The sequence below is a fragment of the Xyrauchen texanus genome, chromosome 22 (genome assembly GCF_025860055.1).
Source record: "Xyrauchen texanus isolate HMW12.3.18 chromosome 22, RBS_HiC_50CHRs, whole genome shotgun sequence".
NCBI lineage: Eukaryota > Metazoa > Chordata > Actinopteri > Cypriniformes > Catostomidae > Xyrauchen > Xyrauchen texanus.
In genome coordinates, this window is record NC_068297.1 from 388377 (window position 1) to 397211 (window position 8835).

Consider the following 8835-nt stretch of genomic DNA (forward strand, 5'->3'; position numbering starts at 1 on the left):
CCGTCACATCCCACCGGAGATAGGAGGCGGGGCGAGGACTACCCCCATGCAGGACGGGATTCAACAGGTGGTGGTGGGGTGGAGGAGGTTGCCGTGTTAGCACACTGAAACAGCAATGTGATCGTGAGCAGACTTATCAAGCAATGGCTGACATGTGATTGGCTAGGAGTTACCCCGCTAATGTACAGCTGCTAGTCTTCCCGCCATAACTACACTATGCTTACAATACTTGGGTTGCACATATTTCTAATTTAAAACATTATCTATGTTCGTATCTCTCTCTGTTCTGTCACTAATGACTCATTTAAAGGGAGAAATGTGCAGTTTTTCACTTCTGTTAAGTGTTTTAGAAAGCAACTTAAAAAATAGAGTAATTAGTACTTATCAATAAGTAATCTGATTACAATTTTAGAGATATACATTTAAGTGGATTACTTTGAGTAACTTAACTGTGTCAGATGAAACTCGAGAGAGGATTTGATCATGCAGAAACAAATAGACAAACGTCACCATCATTCAAATAAACAGAAAAATAGGTTCAACTCGATATTTACATTTGGTCTCCCAAGTGGGGTTATTCCATGGTGGGAAGAGTTTGTCACTTTTAATGAAGAAAAAGAAACATAAATGATGATGAAAGCCAAAATACAAAACACTATTGATCAGTATTTATGGAGTAATCCATTATTTTGTAGAAGGGGGTCAAAATCACATTTTCGCCTATGATTTTGGAGCAAAACTACAGGTAAAAAAAATAACCTTAGAAAGGTGTCAGCATCATGATTTTATTTGTACACAGAGATTGGTACATTTATTACTTAAATCAGTTGACTTCAGCACCTCTTGTTGCATTATATCCCAATGGTGAGAGTCCAAAAATGGAAAAATACAACTTTTTTTGTTGTTTTTCCAAAGTTGGAGTGCACATAACTCCTGAAGTCTTAAATATATTTTAAAATCCTTTTAGATTCTGATTTAGAATAAACTTTACTTTTTATATCTTCATTTGTAAGGCCCTATATGAGTCAGTCCCAGAGATATGGGGCTCTAAATGTGGCTCTATGTGAAAATTGTCAAATATTGCACATTTTCTGTGGTCAAAATCCAAACGTGGGTCACATGGTATGAAAGTGATTTTTCTTGTCCAACACAACAAAGGTCTGAAGTATAAATAATACTGAAACTAGAAATGTACCTTCATTTATTTTCATAAAAACTATCATGGCAAAATCTTGATTTTTGGGTGTCCAAAAATATCACACTGTGACAGGGCGGAGAACGGGGACGTGATTTTACACACCCGGTCAATTATCAGGTTAATCAAGCCTCCGAGAGGGATAAAGCCCGACTGGGGACAGTGGTGCGAGAGAGAGAGAGAGAGAGAGTGTTTACGGTCATATGACCATCATTTGTGTGTTTGTGTTGTTTAAGTTTTTCATTAAACTATTATTTACATTGTCAAGCCGGTTCTGGCCTCCTCCTTGCCCGTCTAAATCTCTTTACAAACTCACTATTATTGAAAATAAGCAACACGTGTGGCTGTTGAGTTAGTGCAATACCTTTATCAATTCCATGTTTAAAGCTCTGAAATGTCAGATATCAGCAGACAATCAGTGTGAGATGATCCTGAGACCAGCAACGCTCAATCGCTCAAATACTTCGAGTTCAAACATCATAAACATTGTAAACAGAGCAACAGGTTCAACTAGACATTTCCAAATGAAGTAAATGAGTTTCATGAATTGAGGTAGCAGTGAACCTCCTCCTGAAGGTGTTTTTCTGATCCTCCAAGAGTCCAGATTGTGACCGTCCCCAATGGCACATTGATGAATCGATATTTGTAGTCTGTCTGTGTGGAATGATGCAGTTTCTCTGGAGACACGGTTGGCCCTGCTCGTCACGTCTTGGGGAAATAGACAGTGTTTACGTTTGAATGTGCTCATCAACAAAATTCCTCAATCGAAATACTTCACAACTTCTTATGTAATCTCTTCCCTGCTGAAACCATCGTTCATGGAGGTTGGGTGTTATTCTGACATTTTGGTAAAACTATCCATTAAATAATTCATTCTGGTGCACTCTCATAATGATATGGCCCTATAGACCATTTCAAGGACAACTCTATGTCTTCGGTCCATGAAAATGTCCTACTAGTTTTCATAGTCGCTTCATTCAGCCAGGGGCGGCTGTGGATCAGGTGGTAGAGCGGGTCGGCTGCTAATCTCAGAGTTGGTGGTTTGATTCCCGGCCCACATCACTCCCCGTGCCGAAGTGTCCTTGGGCAAGACACTGAACCCCAAGTTGCTCCCAATGCAGCTCTGACATCACTGGTGTGTGAACGGGTGAATGAGGCGCAACGTAAAGCACTTTGAATACGGTTAAAAAGGCACTATACTGTATATGTGCAGACCATTTACCATTTCATTCATAGTGACTTTAAAATAAAATGTCATTGTGGAGCGGAGGGGGGCGGAGCCGGGTCGGAATATCCTCCTCCCCTGGCAGCGGCCCTATCGCTCCAGGCGATCGGGGAGTTACTTCCCTCCTCCCCTCGCGGACGGCGGTCTTCCCTTGACCCCTCCGCATTTCTGGGGGACGGCAGGGCACTCCTCCGCCCCTGGCAGCGGCTCCATCACTCCAGGAGGTCAGGGAATCCAGTCCCCACTCGCCCCGTGGACGGGCGGTCGGGCTACTCCGTCACCCGGCAGATGGCAGCGGCGCTCCCCAGGGTGGACGGCAGTATCGAGGACTCTGCGACGGGCATCCCTCCTCCTTCCCGGGTTTCGGCACCAATGTAAAACAGTTAAAAGATGGACAAGGAGGAGGCGAGAACCGGCTTGTCAACATAAATCATAATTTAATTAAACTCAAACCAAAAGTACAAACATAAACACACACGACGGACATGCCCGTAATTCTCTCTCTCTCGAACCATCGTCACCGGCCGCCTTTATCCCTCGCGCGCCTCATCAGGCTGATTGGGGACCGGGCGCGCAATATTCCGACCCGGCCCCGCCCCCCTCCACTCCACAGTCATTATTAAAATATGGATCATGTTGTTCGGTGGCTAATCTCTGGATGCCTAGAAGGATCGGCAATTAAAAAGTGTTTACATGCGTGTAGGGAGCGGCGGTACTGACGACAGCTGTGACGTCAGTGATGTCAAACGCCATTGGCTCTCATCTTAATTGTTTTAGCTTTAAATGAGTGGCAACAGCCCTCACAGATGCTTTTCAGCATTTAACAGTTAGTTTGACTCTGGAGCTTGTGACTGTACTTCTATTTGCCTGTTTAACTTTTATATAGTTTTTATATTATTGGTTAGGTTTAGGTGTAGGAGTGTGGTTAGCAACCTGTTGATGAACGCCCCCTTCTTGAGCACAAAGCATGACAATGACCTGATGTTAAATGGTTGTATTTACGGGACCCTTTGGAGTTTGAACACAGTTGTGGTATCTTTTGAAAGAGACACTTTGGACTTTATTTCACACGTTTCACAATTAATATCTGTTGTTATTTATTAAAGTTAGAGAAGCTGAAGTTTATAGTAATGGAAATATTTTGTGCTGAATGTGTTTTTATAATCTATAAAACAATAATAAATGTGCAAAGACACTCCAGAAATACAATGTGCTCAAAGTCACGAGTCTAAAGAAGTTTCGTTTCTAATCTGAAGATGATTTAAATAATAAATTCTCACATTTATCACTTTTATGGACAAAAAGTGCTATTGTATGTTTTTAATGAATGCTTGTCATGAACGATTGACCCAAGTGTGTTGAACTGGATTCATCTGGCGATCGTGTTTTCATAATAAAAGTCCCGTTTTGATATTGCATGTTTTCATTTAGTACTCCTGCACAAATAACTCAATTACTGTTTCTGGAGGATTACTATCGTGAAACGTTAAAAATATTGATATTATGGTGTAATGTAACCAGTTAAATTGTATTAACGTGTTAAATTTACTTGAGTAACATTTTAGGGGAAATTTTACTTTTAGAGTAGGTTTAAAAGTGGGTACTTTTTATTCTCATTTTTTTTTACATTTACCTCTTTATAATGTGCGGCGTTACTGTCGTTACATTACTGGGATTCATTGGAATGAATGTGTAATTTATTGAGATTATTGAATGGGACTTTTACGAGAGCGGAAGTTCACATTTGCGCGCGCTGAGCCGCTGTCACAGACTGTCAATCAATCACTGCAGCAGCATCAAACTCTTCAAAGTCAAACACTTTCTGCGTCCACACAGTGAAAAGAAGAATAGGTTCGTCATGCAATCCTTCATTTAACGCCAAGACAAGCGGATATTTCAAGATTAAAGTCACAGCTCCAACTTCAAGCAGCACTCTGAGGTAAATCTTGGCGCTAATTCTAACGCGGGCTTTTCTGTGTAATGAGATTCTCAGGGTGATTCTGTAACGGGGCTCTATGACATCAGTTTATAAGTGTACATGTTTTAAGTGCAGCTATATATATATATATATATATATATATATATATATATATATATATATATATATATATATATCTCAGTGTGCGTTGTCCCGCATGTCATGAGCAGTATTTATGCATTTACTCCGCGCCCTCGCGGGGGTACTGGAAACTATCGCAGCTACTTCAGTATAATTAACTATAAATACATTTAAACATCCAAGTTAAGTGTAAATTACTGCCATTCAGGTGATCGACAACTGGAGCGCAAACAGACAACATTTGTGCGCGTGTGAGATGTGCGGGCATGAGGTGATCGTCGCGACGGTTGTGTCCGCTATCATTCACTCGTCCACTATTCCCTATATAGTGAACAGCAGTTAGTGCACTATATCTCCGCAGTAAGTGAATGAAATGAGTGAATTCGGACGAGAGTGTCGGAGCTCTGGGGCTGGTGCAGAAACGTCACATATGACATTTTAAAATACTTAGGCCTTATTTGTTATTCTTATTAAATAATATATTAATACAATAAATCTTCATTCTGTTTGTCGTGTTTAATATATACTGTGTGTTAATATAAAGAGTAAACACATTTGATCAAATAAAGAGTACATTTGAACATGTATCTCTATGTTTTGTCTCTCTATATGTTGTTATGATATTTTAATCCAGTAATGATTTGTCAAAAAGTAATTTACTACATTCAGAACAAAATCAAACATTGCAGGAGTGAAGGAAGCAGTAAACTCACAGCTTGTACGTCTTCCCCGTGGTGCATTGTAGGAAATTGACCGTCATCAAATGTACTTGAAATTGGAGTGCATTGTGGGTAAGAGTGAGTGAACACAAGTAGGGAACGAGTGGCTCACTCAGAATTCAGACAGTCCTACAAAATAGCGGACACTGGAAATAGTGCACTATATAGTGGATGGGGGCGGTTTTCAGACACAGCGAGTGTTACGATCAGGGTTGTGCCCTACATAGGCTGTGTGCTCTGCGTTTAGAGAGAGGCGGTACTGATGTACAGAAATAATGATCTAAATACTTACGACACTGAAAACTGTAACTACACTGAAATAAGAATCCACACCGGACATTAAAAGCTGTGAAATGGCAAAAGTAGGCATTAATAAAACATGATCTTGCTTTAGTTTATATTTCAGCATTATATATAATGTCCTGGTGGGACATTTCCATGTTTTCACTGTAATAATTACTTGAAATGTTGCACACACTCACACACGCGCACACACACTCACACATGCACACACACTCACACATGCGCACACACACTCACACATGCACGCACACACACTCACACATGCACGCTCACACACGCACACGCACTCACACATGCACGCTCACACATGCACGCACACACACTCACACATGCACGCTCACACATGCACACGCTCACACATGCACACGCACACACACTCACACATGCACGCACACACACTCACACATGCACGCACACAAACTCACACATGCACGCACACACACTCACACACGCACACTCACACATGCATGCACACACACACTCACACATGCACACACACGCACACTCGCACACTCACACATGCATGCACACACACTCACACATGCACGCACACACACTCACACATGCACGCACACACACTCACACATGCACGCACACACACTCACACATGCATGCTCACACATGCACACACACTCACACATGCACACACTCGCACACGCACGCACACACACTCACACACGCACACTCGCACACTCATGCATGTACACACACGCACACACGCACACTCATGCATGCACACACACTCACACATGCATGCACACACACTCACACACACACTCACACATGCACGCACACACACTCACACATGCATGCACACACACACTCACACACTCACACACGCACGCACACACACACTCATGCACGCACACACACTCACACATGCACACACACTCACGCACGCACGCACACGCACACACTCACACACGCACACACACTCACTCACGCACACACACTCACACACACACACACTCACACACGCGCACACTCACACACTCACACATGCACACTCACACATGCACACTCACACATGCACACTCACACATGCGCACACTCACACACTCACACATGCACACTCACACACACTCACACTCACGCGCACACACTCACACTCACGCGCACACACTCACACTCACGCACACACACTCACACGTGCGCACACACACTCACACATGCACGCACACACACTCACACACACGCTCACACATGCACGCACACACAGTCACACACACACGCTCACACATGCACGCACACACAGTCACACACACACGCTCACACATGCACACACACACACACACGCGCACACACACTCACACATGCATGCACACACACTCACACACACATTCACACATGCACACACACTCACACACACATTCACACATGCACGCACACACACTCACACATGCACGCACACACACACACACACACTCACACACGCACGCACGCACACACTCACACATGCACGCACACACACTCACACTTGCACGCACACACACTCATGCACGCACACACACTCACGCATGCACACACACTCACGCACGCACGCGCACGCACGCACGCACACACACTCACACTCACACACGCACACACTCACACACGCACACACACTCACACACACACACACTCACACATGCGCACACTCACACACTCACACTCACACATGCACACTCACACATGCGCACACTCACAAACTCACACATGCACACTCACACACACTCACGCGCACACACTCACGCGCACACACTCACACGTGCGCACACACACTCACACATGCACGCACACACACTCACACACGCTCACACATGCACGCACACACAGTCACACACACACGCTCACACGTGCACGCGCACACACACACTCTTACACGCACACACTCACATATGCACTCTCGCACGCACTCACACGCTCACACATGCACGCACTCGCACACTCACACTCTCACGCATGCACACTCACTCTCTCACACACACACTCACATGCACACACACGCCCACTCACTCTCTCGCACACACGAACGCACGCACACACACATGCACACACAAACGAACGCACGCACACACATGCACACACACACACACATGCACACACAAACGAACGCACGCACACACATGCACACACACACACACATGCACACACGAACGCAGGCACATGCACACACACACACATGCACACACACGCACACACGAACGCACACGCGCACACACACACTCATGCACACACACACTCATGCACACGCACATGCACTCACAAACGCATGCACACACTCACACACACACACACATGCACACACAAACGCACTCACACACACACACATGCACATGCACACACGAACGCACTCATACACGCACACACACACACACACACACACACACACACACACACATACCCACTTCTGAATGTAACTAAGATGATTGTGACTACATTTACCTTCCTTTACATGTTTTATATTGTTTAAAAGTGGTCATGTTTAGGAATGGGGTTGGGTAAAGCGATCTAGAATATTGATATGATCGTACTATGTAACTAAACTAATATATTTACTAGGATCACTCAAGAAAGAGCCTGCGATGGAATCCTCCGTATGGGATGAAATTGGAACAAGGACGTTTTTATGATGCAGGTAAAAAGTTGCTGTGAGTATCAAATAACCGGTGCGGTGAGCTCATGCTGTCGTTTACATCTTAGCAGGCGTTAAAAATCAAGTGTTCACAACCCACTTTACTTTGTAATGTCACGTATTTGTAAAACAGGATATTCAACAAATAAAAAAAGTTTATTTTCCCATCAGGAGTTGATTGGCTGGTGAAAGTGTCTATAAGACATCAGGAAAGAGAAGGTCGTGTGTGTTCTAGTGCCTCTGATGTTTCACTGTATCTTTAGCACAGAGAAGCTTGTGAGGTCTCTCATCATGACACACACTTGACCAAAGATCATTTAGGAAACTCAAACAAATCTCTGCCATATCTGTTGAGCTTCCAGGAAGGAGATCTTCCAAAATCTGAGAAGATTCCCAAATGTTTCTGTGTGACTCATATGATACGCTACATTAGAAGGTGTACATTGAGTTAGTGCATTTCATACAGAGCTGAGTGATCGCGATCGAAACCGTCTGTTGTGTGGTGATGAAAGCACTGTGTCGAAAGTGGTTTCACACACTCACACGCACACACACACACGCGCGCACTCACGCGCACACACACGCGCGCACTCACGCGCACACACACGCGTTCTCACTCACGCGCACTCACACGCGCACACACATATACACCCACACGCCAAGACACACACACTCGCGACGCCAAGACACTCACGCACGCGCGACACGCACATACTCACA